Source organism: Candoia aspera, chromosome 4, assembly GCF_035149785.1.
Source record: "Candoia aspera isolate rCanAsp1 chromosome 4, rCanAsp1.hap2, whole genome shotgun sequence".
NCBI classification, from domain to species: domain Eukaryota; kingdom Metazoa; phylum Chordata; class Lepidosauria; order Squamata; family Boidae; genus Candoia; species Candoia aspera.
This window is the reverse complement of record NC_086156.1, coordinates 19,412,989-19,437,438: the sequence shown is the minus strand read 5'-3', so window position 1 is coordinate 19,437,438 and position 24,450 is coordinate 19,412,989. Positions and strand designations below refer to the sequence as shown.

The 24,450-nt window shown below is 45.0% G+C and overlaps 1 long non-coding RNA gene across 1 annotated transcript; it reads left to right on the top strand.

Moving 5' to 3' along the window:
• Nucleotides 1-842: 842 nt before the first annotated feature.
• Nucleotides 843-14,140, top strand: LOC134496173 (uncharacterized). The gene is made up of 2 exons (XR_010067868.1): nt 843-952; nt 13,633-14,140. It is a non-coding gene; the product is annotated as an uncharacterized LOC134496173 (long non-coding RNA).
• The last annotated feature ends 10,310 nt before the right edge of the window (nt 14,141-24,450 follow it).

Here is a 24,450-nt window from a genome sequence, read left to right as displayed (position 1 = left end):
TTCAAAGCCTTGGAGCCGGCGTTGTCCATAGGACACTTCCGGGTCATGTGGCCAGCATGACTCACGGAACGCCGTTACCTTCCCGCCGAAGCGGTACCAATTAATCTACTCACATTTGCATGTTTTCGAACTGCTTGGTGTGCAGGAGCTGGGACGAGCAACGGGAGCTCACCCCGCCGCGCGGTTTCGAACCGCCGACCTTCCGATCGACAGCTCAGCGGTTTAACCCGCAGCGCCACCGCGTCCCTTAGAATATATTGTACCATTATGGAAATGGCTTTGGATTGTTTGGATTCACACATTGAGCTAAACCATAGTTAGCTTAATTAGGCTATGTAGAAAAAGCCACGAGTGGATGGGCTAATACAAACCATGTTTCACCATGGCTGGTTCAGACAACACACTAACAAACAGGCAAATCTAAGAACTGAGCCAAAATAAGGGATACATGTCTGAATCCTCTCTCACTTATAAAGTTTGCCCTTTGCAGACTTCCTTAGAAGTAAGACCCACTGTGTGCAGTTGACATTGATTGAAATCTTTCCTGAAGTTAGAATCTGAAGATACTATTAGTCTTTATATCCTCATAATGCTTTTTGGAACTAAGGAGGACAAAAAAAATATGCTAGATGCTGCTGCTGTTATTTTGCTTCTGCATATTTCTTTTGTGGTTTCCTCCATCCAATGCCTTCCTTGATTTGCAGATGAAGTTGCTGCCAACTTCCTCTGCAAGCCAGTAATAGGTCAGCTGTCATGGTTTGCAAACTGCAGAGGAAGTATATTTTTGCTGTGGAAGAAACTGCCGAGTCAATGCAATTAACAATGCTTTGATGTTATTTGTCCTGCAGAGTTACCTGCTGCCTTTGACAGAGGGACAATAAATGCCCAACTCCATCTGTGTCTTTCCAGCAGTTAAGACCAATTGAGTTCAATGAGATATACAGTTAAGAGAGTATGTATATTTACTAAGAATTATGTATATTTTCAACTCACTGGGTTAATTAAGATGTAACCAAGGTTTATTATTATGGAAGCAAGCTTCAGTGAGCGTACACAATCCCATCCAAAAAAGTTTGGAAGCTTTTGCTTCCACTTTAAATTAACTGTAGATTAACTGTAGCTATTTCAACTCAACCTGGACAAATGAACTGGGTTCAGAAATCACTATCCCATGGTTTCCTAGCTAGGGTTTATTGAATAAGCCACAATTGGCTTGGCTCACATAACATGGTACACCATAATTAATTATTTACAAACCATAGTAGTTGGGTTCAAACAACACTCAAAGCCAAAACCAGAGAAACCAGGTTTTGGCTTAATATGTTCTTTGAATCAGCCTGCTGAAATGCATAAGGGGAGAAGAAATAAACATGCTAATCAGTAAGCCATGGTACACAAACCACAATGGCTATACTCACAAGGCATAATAAACCAAAGCAAAATAAACCCTGTTATGACTTAATGCAACATTTGGACCCAATCTCAGCAAACCATAATTTAACACAATGTGTAAACCTAACAATTATGTCTTATTCTACAAACTATGGCTTAGTGCATTGTGTGAGCCTACTTTTAATCACCATTAATTTTTGTTTGATCCCCTTAAAATGCTGACAATCTGTTATGTGGCCTGTTTCTTCAGAACTAGAGCAACCCTGGCCAGGATAATTAGCATTTGTTTGTTAGATCTTTAACATTTGCTACAGTATATGTTAAAAGGTCTTGAAATAGCTAAAGCTACCTTTATTTTTATTAGGAATTTTCAAGATTTTTTTCCAGGTTCCAAATGACAACAGGGTCTTCCTAACTATTATATGTGTCATTTGTTAGATAGGCAAAGGTTAATTAATTGGGACACCCTGGACGTAATTTTATTGACTGATTGATTGATTGATTGATTGATTGATCGCCTTCAAGTCAGGGTTGACTCCTGGCGACTGCCTGGGCAAGTCCCTGCAGTTTTCTTGGTAAGATTTTCCGAAGTGGTTGCCTGCTTCCTAGGATAGAGAGAGAGTGCCTGGCCCAAGGTCCCCCAGTTGGTTTCTTGCCTAAGGCAGGACTTACGGTCTCACTGTTTCTAGCCTGATACCTTAACCGTTACGCTAAACTAGCTATCGGACCTAACTTTAACCACTAGGAAAAAATATTCTTTATTTTTTATCACTCTTCCTCAGTTCATTGGGAAAGAAATTGCTTTCATTGTTTTCCCCAAAGGAGAAGAATTTTTCATCAGAATTCTCATGCTGCCTGTATGTTTCTTGCATTTACTTAAATTATGAGGTGGCCCAAGCCCTGTGAGAGTGTCTTGTCTTTCTTTATACAATCATTCCTCCAGCGGCCTGAAGCCCGTATGACTTCCATGCTTCAGTGCCATCCCATCCCATCACCTCCCATGGGGCTTTGCCTAGCATAGAAGCACAGGCAGACTGGGGGCTCAAACCAGGTCTCCATTTGGCCTGGTTTGGCCCCAGTTATCCCTGGACAATAGTAATGTTTCTCCCAGGCCATAAGTGAAACAAGCTTAGGTCATCTCTAGCTGAACTGGGGTTAAACTAGTATTTTCTCTTTGATTCCAACAGTAGCTGCAATGTATGTAAAGTCTGTGAAGCTTTGCCATCACTGACACTAGAGGCAAAGTCAGGTAACAATAGTGGGGATGATCAGAGAGGTGCCTAATGGATGTTCCAGGCTGATGCAGATAAAATGCCCCTTGCACTGCCATTCTGCTATTCATTCATTAAGGAACTGGACACAGTGACACGTGACAGACAGACAGAAACTTTATTTGGTCATTGACCAATAAAAATACATTCAATAAAACAAGGCAAAATTGTCCCCTAACATCAATAAGAGTCCCCCATTGGGGGAGAGGGGCGGTAATATACATCTCATAAATAAATAAATAACTGTTGGCGACCATTTGTGGGTGAAGCTTACACATAATATAGCAGAATTTTGCTGCTTTTAGAGAAATAAATTTATCTTGATTGTTTAACAGATAATGCAAATAAAAACTATTGGAGTGCCCTGGAAATTAAAATAAAAGAGGGATAATCAACTGGTGGTGAATGTTCCTGTAGAACTGACAGTACAGAAGAACATGGGCTGTGGTTTCTATGGTATCCGTGTCACAAGAGCAGTATTGGGTTTCATATGGGGTTTTCCTATATTTCCCTTCCAAAACAGCTGTGGGGAGAGCATTAAATCGAACTAAAGATAAGGCTCTCCTGAATTTGGAAACTGTGACACATGGAATATTAAGAAAACTCCTTAGCATGTAAGGTTGCTGGGCGATTTAAGAGCGTAGTGGTGAAGTACAGAACAGTGAATGCTGGGGCCAAGTTCCAGCATTTTGACTCCAGAACATAACACAGAAGAGACTACAGATTGGTGACCATAGAAAAAGAAAATGCTAAAATGAAATCCTAAATAAAAGCACTCTCCCCCAAGAACTCTAGCTAGAAACCTCACTCCATTTGTGATTCTAATATTTTCTTCCCAGTTTATTTGATCTGCAGTATGACAGAATGAGTCTAGGAAGAAGGACAGCTCAGAGATGCCTGATGAGATCTGGAGTCAAATATACCCTGTTCCTACTGCAGTGCCATGATTGGTGCATAATTTTCCTACTGCCTGGAGAAATGCAGGGTGGTCAGTAAAGCTAGAGAACTCAACCAACTGGTTAGCCCATCACATGCTGTGCATGCACGATGACCCTATCATGATGTAGTGACTTGGAACAAACATAACCAAGGTAGAATAGGAGGTGCCAGGAAGGCAGCAATTCTCATGCCAGTGAGAAAGAAGACATTATTTCACATGCCAATATGCCCTTAAAAATCAGACACTCCCCTCCTACTGATTTTAGTTTTAGATTCCCTTAATTTAAGCAAAATCAATGTCAAACTTTTTTTCCTAGCAGTTTGGAAAGGAAACAGTTAATTGAAAGAACAAGTCTTTCCAAACTCTGATTGTTAATATTTATTAGAAGGAAGGTTACAGCACAAGAATTCCAGCCAGTGCTTATTAGTACAAATAAGCCACTAATGTATAGTACAGTACAGGTAGTCCTCACTTAATGACCATTCATTTAACGACAATTCAGACTTAACGGTGCTGAAAAAACGCCTTACAACTGGTGCTCACACTTATGACCGTCACAGCGTCTCCATGATCATGTGATCATGATTTGGGCGCCTGGCAACTGGTTCCCATTTATGACCATTACAGCATTCACATGGTCATGTGATCACCATTTTCGACCTTCCCAGCCAGCTTCTAACAAGCAAAATCAATGGGGAACTGCATGACCACGTGGATGCTGTAATGGTCATAAACGACCACGACCGTGGTGATTTGCTTAATGACTGCTGCAAAAAGGGTCATAAAATCGGGTAGGATTCACTTAATGACTGTTTTGCTTAGCAACCAAAATTCTGGTCTCAATTGTGGTTGTTAAGCAAGGACAACCTCTATAGGCAATTTTTGATGGAAACACCATTTTTCATTTTCTTTTCCTGTTATAGTGGAAAGGACTGAAAGCTGGGCCTGTGGGACTGTCTGCATCTGTTCATTATTTTGGAAATGGGTACTGACTTATCAGTGTTAGAACCAGCTCTCATAATTAAATGCAGACAAACAGGCACAAGGAAAGGCAACAAACAATAAGGAGAATGAAAACTAAATCTGACAGGGGGACACTTGGGGAACTGGGAAAGGACATTATGCAAAGGAAGATAAAGACCTATCCATGCCATTCCACAATACAGGACATAACGTAATGGTTTTAAGTTACAAGAAGGAAAAAAACTTCCAGTTTGACAGTGGGTTCCCCTTCATTGGATGCATTCAAGTAGAGTCTGGAAAGCTATTTTTCAGCGATGCTTTAAATTGAATTCCTGCCCTAAAGACTGGGCTTGGACTTGATAGCCTAAATGTCATGAGCACCGTTGCACTGATTGCATCAGCACAACGACACTCACAACAATACAGGGAAATGGGGCAAAGGACATATAACTGACTAACAAAAGAAAGGCATCAGACTCCGGCAACAAGATAACGACTTCAGCCGAAGAAACCGATCAAGCGATACCTTGTAACAAAGGTGGACTCTGACGATGCCCGAACCAAGGCACGCCTGGAAGTGTCAGAAGAATCGCAGAAGATCATCGCCCGGCACAAAGCCATCACCGGCCGGAGGAGGAAGATTAAGCAGAGGCCCGGGGCACCAGCAGAAGCCCCGTGACCCCTCACCCACCAGCAACGAGAGATCCGGGGTTCAGGGATTGCCTAACCCAATGGAGGAGGAGCGCTGACCGGCGCGGGCTATTTAAACCCCGTACCGGCGCGCTCCCTCCACTCTCAGCTTTTCCCTAGGCATGCACTATACGCAAATAAACCAGAACCTGATTTCCCCTGGATTAGTGTCTGTGTTTTATTTAGTAGCAGGCAGAGCCTGACAGAAAGCTGAGAGTCTTGAAACTCAACCTCGCCAAGCCCCACCGGACAGAAACGCACCGCAGGAGGAACCAGATGGCGAGAGGCAAGACAGAGAAACCCAATGGAGCCGGCGACCCGCACCCCAGACGGACAAGGCAGCCGACAAGCGGCAGAGGCGACCCGACGATGGCCGGGGCCAACGTACCCCCCAGAAGCCACGGACACCCGCCCTGCCCACCCGGCCCTTCAGTCCCAGACCCCGCAAGGGGCGGAAGCGAACCCGCAACGGCTGGAGACAACCGCCCCCATAGAAGCCTTGGGGATCCTCCCAGCCCACACCGCACCCCAGTTCCGGGCATGGAGCTCCAGCCCAGTCGCCGGAAGTGCAGTGGAGGATGTGGGCGCAGGCCAACCACTCCATTACTGGGGCGACGGGGTAGACCACCAGATGGACCCACCCTACCCCGATTGGAGGCTCGCCTACCCCGAAACACCGACCGGCCCGTTCCCGACAGCAGAGCAGGCAGCGAACAGAGACATGCAAGCCAGGCTCACAGCGATGGAAGCCCAGCTACGGGACCTGAGAACCATGCTACAGTCCCTAGTAACCAACGAACATTATAAGACAATGCCAATGCAGGTACCCACCCCAAACCAGACCCCGAGCGGAAGAGGTCAAGCTCGGAGGCCAGTCGCGGCGACGGGTGCACCCACGCCGGGGGGGGGGCACGTGGCAAAACTCATGGGGGGGCGACCCATAGCATGTCAGGATCCCAAGAGACTTTTCAGCGACCTTCGAAGGGAACCCCACAAAGTTATCTATCTTCGTCACCAATGCCAGAGAATACATGGCCCGCTACGGAAAATACTTTGACTCAGAGGGGGAGAAAATCTTGGCGGTAGCTATCAAACTACAAGACAGGGTGGCGGATTGGTACATACAGATGTACGAGTCCAACTCCCCCGCCCTAGCAAACTTCCATAACTTCATCGCCGCGTTGAGGTACCATTTCGAAGACCCGCTGGCGAAAGAGAGGGCCAAGTGCACACTGCAAGCACTGAAACAGGGCAAAAGAACAGTAGCCAATTATGCCCTGGACATTAAAGCCCTCGCAGGCAAAATCAACGAGTGGTCCGAGGCTACCCTAATTGATATCTTCAAACGGGGCCTCAACCAAGAAGTGCTCCAATGGGCACTATATCGGGATGACCCAGCTTTGCTGCAGGGATGGATCTCCCTAGCGGGCAAAGCGGAACATGCACATCGCACATTCCTAATGACAACGGCAGAAGACAAAACACCACCCAACCCGAGAGCACAACCTACACAACCTGGCACAACTTGGCAAACGGGCCAACAGCGGAGATTCGGGCGTGGACCGTGTGCTAAATGCGGTAAGTTTGGGCACAGAGTGGCAGAGTGCGCCGCAAACAGAGCACAAGACCACACACCCAAACCCACAACGAAACCTCTGCACAAGCCCGAATACCCCCCCCCAACCCAGCGCCTGACAGGAGCAGCAGCCGCCCCAGATGAGGACGTGGACGCCTACCTCACGGGGGACGACAGCGGCGCCCCGGAGCAGCCGGCGGGAAACGCTCCCCGCCTGCTCTAAGCCGCGCCGCGGGGCAGGTGGTACAAAAGGGGCGCAAGAGCCACAGCAAGAGCGATGACAACTACATCCCAACAGGGACTGTCTGGCTCGCCTACGGCCCCAGAGCCACCACAGCCGAAGCACTAGTGGACTCCGGGTGCTCCAGGAACCTGATCCATCCCGACCTCGTGGCAAAACTCACCCTGCCGTGCCTACCTCTCCCCGAACCGCTGGCGTTCCACCAACTGGACGGCTCAACAGCAGGGGGGAGACCAGCCACCCAGTGGACCGAAACAGTCTCCCTTAAAATGGGCACCCACAATGAACAGATCTCCTTTGTGGTGACTCAAATAGGGAAACCCATCATAGTGCTGGGCATACCGTGGCTAGCAAAAAACAACCCATGCATAGACTGGAGGAGACGGACCATCCAATTCAGCGATGGCACATACCAAGCTCCAGCACCGAAGAGGATACCCACCCCGACAGTGGGGAGGGCGGAGGCGGTTGCCCAAAACACCGACCCAACCCCAGAAGAACTACCAGAGCAGTATGCCGATTTCGCAGACGTCTTCGGAGAGGAGGAGGCGGACCAACTACCCCCCCACCGCAAGACGGACTGCACAATTGAACTACTCCCTGACGTCCCCTTGCCCAAACCAAAGATATACCCCATGACCCAGAAGGAGCTGGCAACCCTCCGAGAGTTCCTCGACAAAAACCTGGCCAGAGGTTTCATAGAGCCGGCGAACTCGCCCGTCGGAGCACCTGTCCTTTTCCGAGAAAAAAAGGACGGCACCCTATGGCTTTGCACCGACTACCGGGGGCTCAATGCCGCATCCCTCTCCAATAAATACCCACTGCCCCTCGTAAAAGACATGCTCGCCCACCTGTCAACAGGCCGAGTATTCTCCAAACTCGACCTCCGCGAGGCATACTATAGAATCCGAATCAAGGTGGGGGACAAGTGGAAAACAGCCTTCAACTGTCCCCTCGGTGCCTTTCAATACAAGGTACTGCCATTTGGGCTAGCGGGGGCCCCGGGGGTGTTCGTGCAACTCATCAACGAGGTGCTACATGAACACCTATTCAAAGGGGTGCTAGTGTACATCGACGATGTCCTCATCTACACAAAGACACAGGAAGAACATGAACGACTGGTCAGACAAGTCTTAGACAAACTAAAGGGGGCCAAACTCTACACCAAATTGTCCAAGTGCGAGTTCCATAAAGCACGCTTGGACTACCTAGGCTACCGAATCTCCGGAAAAGGCGTGGAAATGGACCCCGCAAAGGTCGAGGCAGTTTTGAACTGGGAACACCCACGCAACAGGCGCCAGCTGCAAAGCTTCCTTGGCTTTGCGAACTTCTACAGGTCCTTTGCCAGGGGGTTCGCGGAGATAGCCCTCCCCCTAACAGACCTACTCAAAACGAAAGGGGTCGGCGAAACCCGGCGAGTCAAGAACCCGGGGGCAGTACTAAATTGGACTCCCACTTGTCAGGCAGCGTTTGACAGGCTGAAAGCGCTGTTCACAACGGAGCCAATCCTCGCACACCCGGACCCAGAACGGCCGTTCGTGGTCCAAGCCGACGCTTCCGACTTCTCCCTGGGGGTGTAATGGTTGCCTAATCCCAAATACTCAGTCTCACAAGCTCGGGCTTAAAGATAACTGATTTATTAAAGGAATAGTATGCAAATACAGAGAAAGCTGAGAATGAGCAAAAGCACGCAAAATACAAACTTAAAAGCCTTGCCTTCAATCCAGCCCCGCCCCAAGCACCCGTCAGCAACCACCCCCTCCCAGGCGCTAGCAACCGTTACACGCGCCTGGGAAAGTAACCTTGAATATGGTTGCAAACCCAAACATACATTCCAAAGTTCCAAAACAAAGAAGAGAGCACGAATGGAAAATACCAGCAACGAGCAAGCTGAGTATACACGGAGAAACGGTTTGACATGTGAAACATTACGATGTTAACAGAACATTGAAACGGGGAACATGACATATCGCCCCCCCCAAACAATGCTAAGGAGCCGGCTTGTTCGGGTAGGCAGAGTGAAAACGAGCGACAAGGTGGGGTGAGCGAACATCGTGAGCAGAAACCCATTCAGGATGAGGGAAATGTTTCCAGCGGACGAGGTACTGCAAAGTGGAGCGCTGGCGGCATGAGTCAAGGATGTCGGTAACCTCGAAGTGCTGTTGGTCATCGATCATGATTGGAGGTGGTGGGACCGGTTGTGGATGCCAGCGGTCCGACTGCAGGTGCGGTTTGAGCAAGCTGCAATGGAAAACAGGATGTAAACGCTTGAGGTTATGGGGCAAATCAAGTTTGAAAGTAACAGGGTTAATTTGTGCAACAATGGGGAAAGGACCAATAAACTTAGGACCAAGTTTTTTCGAGTGTTGTGGCGATTTGATGAATTTTGTGGATAAGTAGACTTTATCCCCCACAGCCAAAGTAGGTTCGGGGGAGCGTTTGGCATCAGCATGTCTTTTATAGGTGGTTTGTGCATGGCCCAGAGCTTGTTGAATATTGTGCCAGGAGTCTTTGAGAGTTTCAGCCCAGTCAGTGAGAGAGGCTGGTAGTGGCTGCGGGTGCGGGAGTTCGGGTATCGGGACGAACTCACGCCCAAAGACAGCTTTAAAGGGAACTTGACCAGTGCTTTGATGAACGGCGTTGTTATAGGCAACTTCAGCAAATGGGAGTAGGTTCACTCAGTTGTCTTGTTGATAATTGACAAAGGCTCGTAAGTATTGTTCAAGTGTAGAATTAACTGCTTCAGTAGATCCATCCGTCTCCGGATGCCATGCGGTGGAGAGGGCTTGTTTGATGCCAAGCAGTTTTAAAAATGCCCGCCAAAACTGTGATGTAAATTGTGTACCTCTGTCACTCACCAAACGGGAGGGGATTCCGTGAAGGCAGTACACGTGAACGAGGAATAGGCGTGCCAGCTGTTGCGCGGTGGGGATAGAGGCGCATGGGATGAAATGAGCTTGTTTTGAAAAAAAGTCTTTGACCACCCAAATGACTGTTTTTCGTTGATTGGGTGGGAGGTCGACAATAAAGTCCATGGATATGTCCTGCCATGGGAAGGACGGGGTCGCCACAGGTTGCAGGAGGCCTTGAGGCTTGCCAGTTTTGCGCTTTGTTGTTGCGCACACAGGGCATGCAGTGACATATGCCTTAAGGTCCTTTAGTAAAGTTGGCCACCAGAATTGACGCCTAACTAGGTGAAGGGTTTTAAGATATCCAAAATGTCCAGCCAACTTGTCGTCGTGGCAGCGCTGGAGGATCGTCTTTCGTAATGCATCAGGGACATAGAGACGATCGTTTCGCCAGGCAAAATTGTCAGTGAAAGTTACAGTGTGTAGGTTTGCTTGCAACCAAATATCAGTTTTGAGGTGGAAGAGCAACTGTTGTTTCAAATCTGATGGAATTGGCAAGCGTGGTGGATGGGGGGGAGGCGGAGCGGCTTGGGGCTGAGTTTGTTGCGCTTGCGCCCGGCTGCGTGTCACAGCTGCCAAACTTAATTGCTTTTCTGTCCATACAGTACCCTGTACCGTTGGCCCTGGGCCAGCGTCTTGGGGTCTGCGTGATAAAGCATCAGCTAAAAAGTTTTTCTTGCCTGGTATAAATTTGAGGGTGAAATCAAAGCGACTGAAAAATTCAGCCCAGCGAAGTTGTTTGGGGCTGAGTTTTCGACTGGTGCTTAATGCCTCCAAGTTTTTATGGTCAGTCCACACCTCAAAGGGGTTTGAAGCCCCTTCCAATAAGTGGCGCCAAGTTTCCAAAGCGGTTTTTACAGCAAAAGCCTCTTTTTCCCAAACATGCCACCGTCTCTCTGTTTCCGTGAACTTGCGAGAGAGGTAAGCACAGGGTTTTAAAGTGTCAGACTGGTCTGACTGGAGCAGCAGTGCCCCGACGGAGAAATCAGAGGCATCCACCTGCACCACGAAAGGCTTAGTGGGGTCAGGATGCTGCAAAATGGGTTCGGTGGTGAAGATTTGTTTGAGCGCATCGAATGCCTGTTGGCAAGTTGGGGTCCATTTAAGGAGCGCTCCTGGGTTCTTTGACCATCGCGTATCCCCCTGAGCTTTAGTTTTTAACAGTTCAGTAAGGGGGAGGGCGATTTCTGCAAAATTTTGGGCAAATGCCCTGTAGAAATTGGCGAATCCAAGGAAACTTTATAATTGCCTCCTGGTACGGGGAGGCTCCCATGCCAAAATAGCTTCAACTTTGGTAGGGTCCATCTCAATACCCTTTGCAGAAATTCTATATCCCAGATAATCGATTTGTGATTGATGGAAGGCACACTTGGACAGTTTAGCATACAACTCAGCTTTTCTCAATTTAGTAAGCACTTGACGCACCAAGTGAATATGTTCTGACATGGTTTCAGTATAAATTAATACATCATCCAAATACACCAGTACCCCTTTAAACAGGTGGTCGTGCAAGACCTCATTGATAAGTTGCATAAAAACCCCAGGTGCCCCCAATAGACCAAAGGGCAAGACTTTGTATTGGAAAGCCCCAAGAGGACAGTTAAACGCTGTTTTCCACTCATCCCCTTCTCTTATGCGAATGCGAAAATAGGCTTCTCTTAAATCCAATTTCGAGAAGATTTTGCCTCTGGCCAGATGTGATAACATAACTTTGATAAGGGGCAAAGGATATTTATTTAATATTGAGACTGCACTGAGCCCACGGAAATCGGTACACAGCCTCAAAGAGCCATCCTTTTTTGGTCTAAAGAGAACAGGTGCCCCGACCAGGGAGTTTGCAGGCTCAATGAAACCCCTAGCCAGGTTTTTGTCAATGAATTCCCTCAGCGTCGTAATCACAGCAGCGCTGAAAGACACACAGTCAGCCTACAAAGAACAGGCAGACAAGCACCGGCGCCTGCAACCGACATTCCAGGTAGGAGATATGGTCTATCTCTCTACTAAATTCATAAAATCACCCCAACCCTCGAAGAAATTGAGCCCCAAGTACATTGGGCCGTTCTGGGTAACACAAATAGTTAACCCGGTCACAATATGCCTAGACCTGCCGCACAACTTAAAGAGACTTCACCCGGTATTCCATTGTAGCCTCCTAAAACCGGCAAGCCCCTCCCGATGGCATCCGAGCACGCCCCCACCCACCCCCGGTGATGATAGACGGCCAACAACACTTTGAGTTAAAAGAAGTACTCGATTCGCGCCGGAGGCGGGGCACCCTACACTACTTGGTGAAGTGGAAGCACTTCCCCCACCCAGAATGGGTTGCTGCCCGACACGTCCAGGCACCGGACCTGATTCGCACATTCCACATGGCTTACCCCAATAAACCCACGGGTTAACCATGCAGAAGGGGGGCAGCATGTCATGAGCACCGTTGCACTGATTGCGTCAGCACAACGACACTCACAACAATACAGGGAAATGGGGCAAAGGACATATAACTGACTAACAAAAGAAAGGCATCAGACTCCGGCAACAAGATAACGACTTCAGCCGAAGAAACCGATCAAGCGATACCTTGTAACAAAGGTGGACTCTGATGACGCCCGAACCAAGGCACGCCTGGAAGTGTCAGAAGAATCGCAGAAGATCATCGCCCGGCACAAAGCCATCACCGGCCGGAGGAGGAAGATTAAGCAGAGGCCCGGGGCACCAGCAGAAGCCCCGTGACCCCTCACCCACCAGCAACGAGAGATCCGGGGTTCGGGGATTGCCTAACCCAATGAAGGAGGAGCGCTGACCGGCGCGGGCTATTTAAACCCCGTACCGGCGCGCTCCCTCCACTCTCAGCTTTTCCCTAGGCATGCACTATACGCAAATAAACCAGAACCTGATTTCCCCTGGATTAGTGTCTGTGTTTTATTTAGTAGCAGGCAGAGCCTGACACTAAATTGCATCTTCAAACTAAATGATTCTGTGGAAAGGGAGGCTGGCATGCTGCAAAATAACATCTTCTAGCATCATCACCATCATTTACAGAAATGCCTCCGGGCCCCACATAGGCTGTAGAACAGTGTTTCTCAACCTCAGCAACTTTAAGATGTATGGACTTCAACTCCCAGAATTCCTCAGCCAGCATAACTGGCTGGGGAATTCTGGGAGCTGAAGTCTACACATCTTAAAGTTGCTGAGGTTGAGAAACACTGCCATAGAGCAGTCTTAGAAAATGAAAACTGGTGTATAATAGCAGCAGCAGTTCAGAGGTTGTTTGGAAATGTGTTCACTGCTCAAGGAAAGATTAATTGGAGGGTGATATAGAGGACCCTGTGGGATTAAAGTGGGCAATGAAGAGCAGTCTGACTTCTGGTAAGTTGATATGACCACATGTACCCTGCACGACAGCCATTTTGTGAACTGTGGGTGCCATTTTATGTTAGCACTTACAACATATGTGGATTGTGCATGCCCAGTATACCAAACTGCAAACTAGCCAACCACATTTAAGCCTAGCATGTTGTGTGAGCCCAACCTGTGTGGTTAGTTTACAGTTCCATGTGTTATGTGTGAACCCAGAAGAGTAGACTGCAAGAACCCTGGGTACACTGTGGACTTTTAAGATGTAAAAGCCTGCCTGGTCTGCTTTGGCACAGGGCATGGGGAAGAGGAAGCACTGGGAATATCTTGGCCAACTGGAAGATGGCAAGATAAGAACTGGAAGGAAGCGCTTGGAAGCAGCAAGAAACAGCCGCAGAACTGGAAGGCGTGAAAGAAGGAACTTGGGACTGAAAACACTGCATGGGGAAAAAGGAAAGCGAGGGTGTTCTGTGCTCCTCTTTTACACCTACTGTATGTCAAAGAAATTGCTATGCAGAGTTACACATTCTGTGAACACAAAAGAGGCACCAATCAGCCAAAACATATGAGTCACTTCACAAAAATACCCACATTAGCATGAACTCCAGCAAATCCCCAAGTGCTCAATCACATCCAGTCAGCTCTCCACACAGTTACGTGTCAAGTAACCTTTCCAAGCAAAAAGAAAAACCAGAGTTTTTGAAAAGACAGCTGTAGCTTACTGCTTTGCTAATTTGACTAAAAACCTTTCTGCATATGCTGAGATGGTGGGTCTGTTTAAGATAAATGCAGTTTCCTGTCCCATTCGTTGTATGTTGTCTTCTCTTTTTGCCCAAAGGTACTGTATCATTTACTGGGAATCTTGTGTTTGTTCTTCATATTCAAGTGTCGTATTCTCTTTGGGTAGAATAGGGCTACCGGACCAAGATTACTAAAATCTGGACAATTACTAGGTGGCAGCAAAGAAATACAGGAAAATCTAATTCATTGAGGCCAACTAGTGGTCATAAGGATATTTGCAGTCCAGATCTGATAGCCTTACCACTGAAACAATCCAGTATTTTTCATCCTCACCCCTTTTTTATACAAAATTTATTAAATTTTCAACATACAGATAAAATATAAGAAGATAGAAAAAGAGTAAAGAAAGAGTAAAGAAAGGAAAGACAAAAGTGCAGAAATAAAAAGGGAGTACAGCAAAAGGAGTGACTTCTGACCTTCAGTACTGATACAAATGGAAAGTACATTAACCTCTTACTCTATTTTTAACTATAGTACACATTATTTCTATAATCTTATACCAACCTAATCATCAAATCCCAAAATCAAAACTTCATTTTTTTTCAGTTAGAAGCAAAAAGTTCAAAAGTGGTTTCCAAGTAGAAACAAAGCTAGACAAATTGTTTTCTTTCATTAATGAGTTTTGCCATCTCTGCCGGTTCCATTAATTTCACCATCCATTCTTCCACTGTAGGAATCTGTAAGTCCTTCCACCTCAGTATTTTTCATCCTCACCCTTGAGGTTATCATCTGATTTATTTTATTATCAGGAAGAGGATTGTGATTGCTTGAATATTGGGCGCATTGGTTCATTATGATCTCTGATGAGATTAGGAAATTCCTTTCATTTGTATACTTTTGTTGATTAATCCCATGTTTAAAAGTCATGACCGTAGGACAGTAATAAAAACAAATTGCAAACAGGTGAAAGGTGCTTCACCTCAGTGAATAGGAGAGCAGCACTGAGAGTTACATTGATCAGGTGGATACAACAAAATAGCTGCAACTCATATTTATGATCTTGGAAGCAATAACTATTTAGCTGTTAAAAATATTTTTTTTCCCCAGGAACAGTACACTTTTGATTTCCTGGATTTCCATTTAGCAGACTTTGTTTCTGAGCAGCTGAGATTGACATAAAAATGTAATTTACATGATTATGCAAATTATGTCAATTACAGAACCTGGATTTAATAGACATTCAGATTTAATGGACATCCCTTCCCTCCAAACAGTCTTTTAAATCAAGTTTTTTTTTCCTGCAGCCAGAGTTTGCAGCCATGAGCAGACTTGCAAGATCTGCTGCCATTGATTGTTTTAAAATAAAATGCCTAGATAAGGGTGTTCTGATGAGCTCATAACAGGTATCACCACACAATTTGAAGAGTTTGCAGAGAAGTGCAACTTTATTCATAATACAACTGGCCTCACTATCCACAAACCTGTGGAGAAGCACGAAGTATAGTTCAGACTTCAAAACATATTCCAGCACAAAAAGATCCATTCTTATTAGCATTATTAATTTATAGAGTAACTCCCAACCTCTGCTGCTAAGTAGAGCCCAACACAAGCCCCAGCTGCAGCTTTGGAAATATATTTGTGTTCTGGCCTGATTTCAAGTTATAAAAGCAAAATAAGCTACATATTCCCCTTTGATAATTAGTGTGGAGCGCACGCTTTGCCACAATTGCATCATGGATCACAAGTGCAAATTAGGAGACCAAAAAGAATAGTCAGAACCAGCAACCAAGCAAGAAAGAGGCACCACAATCCTACATTGCCAAGACCAAGAGAGGAATAATGAAGAGGAACGGAAGTCCCATGGGCATCTGTAACTCTGCCTGCTTTTGTCAAAACGATGAGAGAGTAGTACCCCATTCTGCCTCATGTGGGTGTGCATGTGACATCACAATGCACATGAAAAGGGGTGGGGCTTCTTCTGCAAGGGCATGATGCAGCTTTGATACCCTCTTTACCCTACCATCTCCTGGATGCTGCTGTCCTTACATTCACAGAGACTTGCAGGAAGAGGGTCAAGTGTGAAATAAGTTTGCCAAGAACCGAAACCCTAACAGCTGTAATGTTCAACCACAACTGTCAGATAAATGCTCCTTGTCTTCAGACGTGGAATGTATGACTTCTAGAGGCTAAGTGATATGAAAGCTGGCACATTTTAGAAACTAGGTAGAAGTAATAATTATTTATTGGGGCAGAATAATCTTTAGGTGCTATGAGAGAAGCTTGATAATCTGTTCATCTCAGGGCTATGAAACTGAAAGTTTAATGTTATTTAATGTGGCTTTTGGATCACATAATTTTCTGATTCAATGGTGGGGAAATATAATGAAATGTGATTCTAATGAGCAGATAAGGGAAATAGAAGGTAATAATTTATATGGCAAGGAAAAATCCAAGAGAAGAGAAGCAGCAATTAGCAGGGGAATGCAATTTCCGCTAGGAATAGCAAATGAAGGGCTATGAAACAGTTTACATATTGTTGTTATTCTGAATAAATCAAGGTAGTACAATTGTTGGCAGTATCTTGGTTTATAGGGAACAAATAGTAACAAGCCCCTTTTGTGCAAGTGAAATTTTCTTTTGTATGTCCTGCTATTATTGTACAAAGTTCAAAGTGAATTAGAGCTGTATGAAACAAAATGAACCATCTAGCCGAAGTCTTTAAACATTAGTGCCAGGCATAGCTTTTAAAGACAAGCATAATGATCTTGTAGCAGAGATGTCACCTGTTGCCATTCCATTCCCATTTATAATGCACTGAGTCTTTTTTTAAAAATTACTATTATATCAGAGCTCAGGTGAAACTGATTGCTTGTTCTGTGTCAGAAAACCTGTAATGAACATGTGCCTGCACCTTAAGATCTACCACCCTGATCTTAAACAGGTAATGTGAAAACAAATACTACAAGAAATTAAATCTGTCATTCCTTTCTGTCTCTCTGGGTTTTTTTGGGGGGGGAGGTAGATTCTTCCATGATGGTGGCCCATGGCCTGTGATGTCTGCAGCAAGCCATGATGTGTGTGATCGTACAATTGTCCCCATTACATACTTCTATCCCAATGTCTGATGCAAGTATGTAAATTGCAGTATTTGTGTAATAATTTTGTTATTCTTGTGCCATGCCTCCCCGCCCCCCCCCCACATTTCCCAAACCCCTGTAGGATGCCTACAGGCATGCTGTAACCAGACCATCCTTTGTTCAGAAGGCCTTGCGTTGAATTATTTGGGAATTTTGTATAGTGACTGAGTGCCTAGTTTAGAAATTACACTAAACCATAATGTAATTTGAAATCCAAATGTATGGCTTAGTGCACAAGCATGCAACTTATCTGGCTTTGTGCAGTGAGAGGCTTAGGACAGGTTGTTTGGAGAGTTTCAGGGGTTTTAAGAGGTGAAATGGGAGGTAGATCCTGAGACACTATGCCCTGTGTGGGTCTGCACTTGTAGGTGTTATATCTGATGCAAAATATTCAGCCAGATGCTGAGTGGAACACCTGTTAGCTTCTGTTACACCATTGCTGAACTGGCTGCCAATGAGCTACTATTTTAAGGTTTTGTTCTTGGTATAGAAGGCTTGAAACAATTTGGGACCAGCTTTCTTGACCAATCACCTTCATTATTACAGATGGGTTGATCACTAAGCTCATGTGGGGAGGTCCTCAGAGATGGGCCTTTCAATGGTGGCACCTCATTCTGAAATGGTCGTCTTCCTGAAAGTGCCCATGGAAACATGTTTTGGGCACCTGTTAAAGAACTGCTTCTTCTACAAGCCTTCCTCGTATGGATGTTATGCTTCCAGTTTGGGGCTTTGTTTCTCTTATCTTTTTTGCTGTCATTATGTCATTTTATACAGTTTTCATCTATTATTTGTATTTTGTATTGTAACTGCACCTGCTTTGAGGGTACTAATAATGAGAAATGGTATAAAGTAAAAAGGCTGAAAAAACAAGCCCCACCCACTTGGGAGTTCTCAGGTCTGCAAGATACTTTCTGAGGGTTGTAAGCAATCCTCAAGCTGCCCATTTTATATCTCTGGCCTCTTGTGTTTAAAAACTAAGGTAATTGTAGCTTATTCAATTAACCATAATTAAACCACGGCATGGAATGATGCATGACCCAGTTTAATTACAAGAAAAATAATTTTTCTTCCTATTATTTCACATGGTCCAGTCCAGTTTCTCCCAACTCAGCACCCTCCAGGTCAGTGTTTCTCAGCCTTAGCCACTTTAAGCTGTGTGGATTTCAACTCCCAGAATTCCCCCTCATGAGCATGCTGACTGGGGATGAGGGAGGCTACAATGCCACATGTCTGGAGGATCTCCCTAAGACTCAGCATCATTTTTTTCCAGAGCTAAAATTCTATTGAATCGTTCCTCACAAGACCTGCCATTCCTAGTTCATTTTCCATTCCCACACACCATCTCATCCTTTTGTCCCAAGATTCATCTTCTGCTCTGCCCTTTTGCTCCTTAACTTCATAGGTCCCTTCTTCAGTCTAGTAACTCTTCTTGAATATACTATAATTATTTGTTTATTTTTACCCTGGCTATATTTTACATTTCTCCTCCTATGGAAACAGGCATTTGAGTTTTCATAAATGGCTGGATAATAGGTGCTATTTTTGTGTAAACCGTTTTGTACTCTGGGGACAACCCAGGCCCCTCCCAGGCTAATTAAACTGCATCTGAAAATAATAGAACGAGGCCTGAGTCACTGCTGGGTTTTGAGCGATGCACAGATACATAGTGGTAGGTACCATGTGGGTGAGTCAGTGCCATAATGCTCAGTGGACAGGGAAAACAACGCAGAGTCTTGGGGCTTCTTAAAGGCTAAGACATTTATTACCACATAAATTATGTGATCTTTTATGTTGCCGGGTATATGGAGATTTATTCCCCTAGAAACTATTCTAACTAGGACTTGCTGGGTGGAGGATTATAAATAGGAGGTTAGAGAGTTGAAGCACAGCTGAAAAAAATGGATTTTAGTCTTTGCCTTCCAAAGAAAGTTCACCACCACCCCATGGCAGGTGGCATCATGCTTTTTTACTTGCTTCATCTCCAGCAGTTCCAGAGAGAAGCATGGAATCAGCAGCTGGGAAGAAACCTTGCTGGAGCTATCTTTTCAGGCAGTGTCTTATGGCAGAGAGCCACCAGTTACGGGACAGAAATGTCCACCAGATTGTCAGGAAAATCCCCAAGTACCAGTCCCATCAAGCATCTGGGGGCAGACCATCTTAATGGGTCCATTGCCCTGACAGAGATTCAGAGCACCCACAATCTCTGGTTTGGCTAGCAACAGATCTCACTATGGCGAAGGACGTTTGTCAATAGCCTTCAAATTCAGATCATATCTGTTCCAAGGTCCAGCAAATGTCTGCCTCTTTGAATTGGAGCTGAAAGCATTTGTAAACAAGTTCATGGGCACCTTGGAGGCAATGAAATCATGAGATGACCCAGGCTCCTGTCCCAGGGTATGGAGACTGAAGTCTCCTAGGATCAAAAGCATCAGAGACTCCAACACTAGTCCAGAGATGACACCCACACATGCAGGGCCATTGCCAGGCAGCAGGACAATTGGTACACAATAGCAGCCCTAGCCTGACTTCACATATAGACACTCACCACCAATGACAGTGCTGCTGGCTATTGCAATGGCTTCCTGGGTGATCACAGCACTGTAATCCCACCTCTCTAGCTTTGGTGTTGGCGCTGCTGCAGGACCTGAAACTCAGGAGGGCAGATCTTTGACAGGTCCATGTCTCTGTCCAGCCAGATCTCAGGAGTACACAACAGTCCTCATCCATCACCACGTTGTGGTTCCATTCTGTCTTTTTGTGCACAGACCTAGCTTTTGCCAGGAGCAGTCTGAGCCCAAGTCCCCCCAACAATTCAGCTACCAGTGCCTGGGGTTACAGCCACTGGGTTAGAAGAGGGAACCTGCTTACCAATGGGTGGGTTCCCCTTCTTTTGTAACAGTGTACCCAGTACCCACCTCTCTGCCCTTCACAGTCTCTATATGAGCCCCCTGTACCCACATCCCTGGCATTCTCCCCAACCCCAGCCTCCCAAATATTCTATTTAGCATCTGCTACTTATCCACTTTAAAATGTTGGCTTCGTGTTTATGTGAAGGCTGTCATTTTGGTTTGTAAACTATGATTAAATACATTGTGCAAGCTCATTATGGTTATTCAGTAAAACAGGTTTAAATAAACCATAGATTACCATGTGTGAATCTATTCCATGGGTTCATGGACCAGTAGCTCACATGAAACCTGGATTTTAGTCCATGAAAGTGTTCATCTTCAAGATGTTTTAAGTCTCACCTGATGGTAAAACGGATGTTCACATCTTAGTGATCTTGAAACTTATTCATCTGCATCTTAATTAACCTGGGAAGATCACTAGTCCCCAGTGTACAGAGTGGGTTATAGAAAATAGCACCTATTGTTTATTCCACCATGGAAAATCAAATGCTGATTCTCATGTGAGGAAAGCAGTACCCACTGTTTATCACTTAGTTGGCTAGGGAAAAGCATCTAAACTCAGAACAAACATCCACAAGAGCAGGCTCCAATACTTAAGTATTTGTTTTCACTCACCCCTGTACTTTCTTTATTGCTAGCCTGAACAGCCATACAAAACAGAGGTAGCCAGACATGAAATGGGCTCTAAAGGGTTAGGCATTACATTAGGATTAAAGACTGGCATTCAAGGCCATGATCAACCATGGAATCTCATCACTCTAGGCTACTTGCTATCCCTCAGCCTAGTTTACCTCACTGGATTGTCATGGAGGTATAATTGGAGAGAGTTCTATGTACGTTGCATTGGGGAGGAATGAAGGAGTAGACATCTATTAAATAAATAAATAAATAAATAAATGCATTTAAAAGTTTTAATTATATGAATGAAAATGCATATACTGAAATTCTTGAATCATGGGGAATTAGTATTCATTACAATGAACATTCATGCTAGAAAACTGGGATGTGATAGTTCTGCTTTTGAAAGAACATTTTAAGGGAATGCATTGAAAATAATATCTTGGCCACATTCATTTTTGCCTGAGGACAAACATTATGTAGGTTAGATCTGCTTCTTGTACAACAACTGTTGCTTAAACAGAAAAGAACAAACCTCTACTTCAGCACTGCTTTTGAAAAGAGAAAATCTGATTCACCATTTCCATGTGATTGTTGACACTCTCACAGAATTCTGAATGGTTAATAATGCAGAAATTACGAATCAGGAGATACTGAAAAACATTCTTTTAATTTAGAAAACATCCAGCAGTTCATCTCCAGCGAACAATTCAAAGTAGACATACCTTTAGCAATGCAGTACTATGCATATTTGCTCAGGAGGAAGATCTGTATACATAAAAATGATTGTGTAATATTTTAAAATCACATTTGACAATCATTTTTATACATACAGATTTTCCTCCTGAACAACACTTTGAAACAGCTTGCCAGTATATGAAGTATACTCCAAGGTAAGCCTTACAGTGGTCTTACAAGGGTAGAAAGGCCTTAAATGGTCATATAATCAAGGCATTAAGGATATATGCAGCTACAGGCAGTACCCTATTACCCATCTACTGCTCCCCAGAGCCCCACCACCACCACCACCCACCAATGTAGCCCAAAATATTTGGCTTTTTTTTTTTAATTTGGGAAGTTTAAAGAACCTGACATTTCCTAAAGGTCAGCCTAACTTTCCCCATTGGGTGTGGGGTTTTCACTCTGCAAGGCTTAAGGCACCCATCTTGCTTCTTATCTCATGTTAAAAAGCCTGTTGAATGCTTGTTGAAGTCATGATGTCACTGGCCACAGCTTCTGCTTTCTTCAGGCAAAGTGCAGCACCTAAAAAAAGGTTCCTAACCACTGCAAAATTTGCCTACTTATGAACTGCAGCCTTCAAGTCTAGAAGTGAATTTTTCAGGTTTCTGGCAAGGGTAAGAAGAACCATTAGCAGAGGGAGCCACAGCAGCAGATACTTTGAAGGCCAGCAGTGGCAGTTTTCTGTTTCCAGCTGGGGCATCTCAGTCCCATCCGTCTCTTAAAGCTATGGGTGGGATGCAGTCTTCTCTGCTTCCTTAAATGTGTCTGCTGTCCTCGGTATGGTTGAGAAACAAGTCCTGTTGCTGTCATGTTCGCCATTCCAATGTTGCTGGTACATTGTAACGTTTCGCATGTCATTTCGCTGATACGTGTTTCATCTGGGAAGGGAGGAGGATTCCATCTCGTGGGATTGTTATCTGTTGGCTGCTGGTTTGGAATGTGTTTGGGTTATCTCATGTGTTCAAGGTTACTTTCCCAGGACATCAGTAGAAACGGTTACCAGCACCTGGGGGGGGGGGGAGTTTGCAACGGCAGGGCGAGGGGAGGGATTACGTTTTGAGCCGAGGGTTTTTAGTTTGTATTTGGCGCGCTTTTACTCATTCTCAGCTTTCTCTGTATTTGCATACTATTCTTCTAATAAATCAGATATCATTAAGTACCTGCTTGTGAGTCTGAGTCTATTGGGATAGGCAATCATTACAGTTGCCAACATGCAAGTAAGATATGACTGTCACTCTGATTATCTTATGCTTGTAGAATTGGAGGAGAGGAATCCCTTTGTCTCAGTCAAGATGACCCTGGTCTTGTTAAATAAGCCAAAGCTTGCCTTAGGCACTGTCCCCACCTGCTCTTAACCATGGCATAATTATCCCTTGGCAACACCAGTTCCCTCCTGTCCTCAGGACATTGCCTTATCTTGTCCCCAGCCTGTGAATGAGATGGGTATAAGCTGTAAGAGTAAAAAAGGAGTATTTTCCCTGATATGTTGACACTTAGCCAACAAGACCTGGACTGTGACCATCCTGCCAGACCAGACAGGTAGAAACAACCAGGGAGAGAGGGCCCCTCAGAGTCCTTCAGGTATTGCCCTGTCCTAGTTTTGGGTTCGTTCCAGATCATCCCTGTTTGGGACACTGTTTCTCCAGGCTTTCAACAGGAGAGGAGAACAGACCTCCACTACTTTTATTTTGGGAAGAAGAACAGGCATATCTGAACTTTTTGTCACGAAGTAAGTAAGGTGGTTGCCCACATCTAATCAGTTTAGTTTCCCTCGATCTTTGGGACTTGGCTATCTGCAAATCATGGCAGGCTTTGCCTCCATCTTCTCTGGGACAATATCTGTTCTAGTATGTTCTCATATGTTTCTGTATTTAACATTATTTCAGCTGCAGAGCTCTGATTGGGGGATGTTTTCCTGGCTGACTGGTTATATTCTGTAGCCACCCAGAATCACATTGCTTGAGCTGGGCAGCTTCATAAATCTTAAATATAAATAAATATATAAGTGGACATGCTGAAAAGGGATGGTAACAAAGCCCAAGGTAAGAACACATTATTACCCTACCTATAATAAGTTACATAGGCCTATGAACTGACTAGTAAGTTACAGTAACTAAGTTCTGTTAGATGAAGAAAAGGTGAAATGTGAAAGGTCTCCTGTGCAAGCACCGAATCATGCCTGACTCTTTGGAGGGATGCAGCTTTCACGACGTTTTCTTGGCAGACTATAGCGGGGTGGTTTGCCATTGCCTTCCCCAGTCATCACCTTCCCCAGCAAGCTGGGTACTCGTTTTACTGACCTCGGAAGGAAGGATGGGAGGCTGAGTCGACCTGAGCCGGCTACCCGAGAATGCAGCTTCAGCTGGGATCGAACTCGGGTCGTGGGGAGGGTTTTGTTTGCAATACTGCCACCTACCACTCTGCGCCACACGAGGCTCTCAGATGAAGAAAAGTATGTACTAAATATAGATTGTGAATTAATCCAATGACTGGAAAATGGGGCTGGAGTTTTACTCCCAGGTGGATTACTGTGCAGCTTTTTGAATTACACTTGAGATGTTGACAATAGTCTCCCTGCTGACAACAGATGCTGGTATAATATGTTTTTCTCAAGTTGTTATTCAGTTTCGTTCTAGAGATGTTTCTTTATGTATTTTAGCTGAATGGACAAAGCCAAATCTCTTATAGGCCAGGTTCTGGGTACTAATGCTACAGATTCTCTGAAGAGATTCCGATGGGTGTGGCACAGACACCTCCCGTATAACATTTTGGGAACAACCATGACATTTTATGTGAGCAGTCCTGATGTGGAATATCTGAGCACACTATTCCTGGAATATACTAAGTAAGTTAAATGGTAGGTAGGTAGAGAGATTCTGTGTTATGGTCAATAACCAGTTCATAAAACACACAGCACACATAAACATAATACTGATTAGTTAATTAAATGACAATATTTGACTTTTTT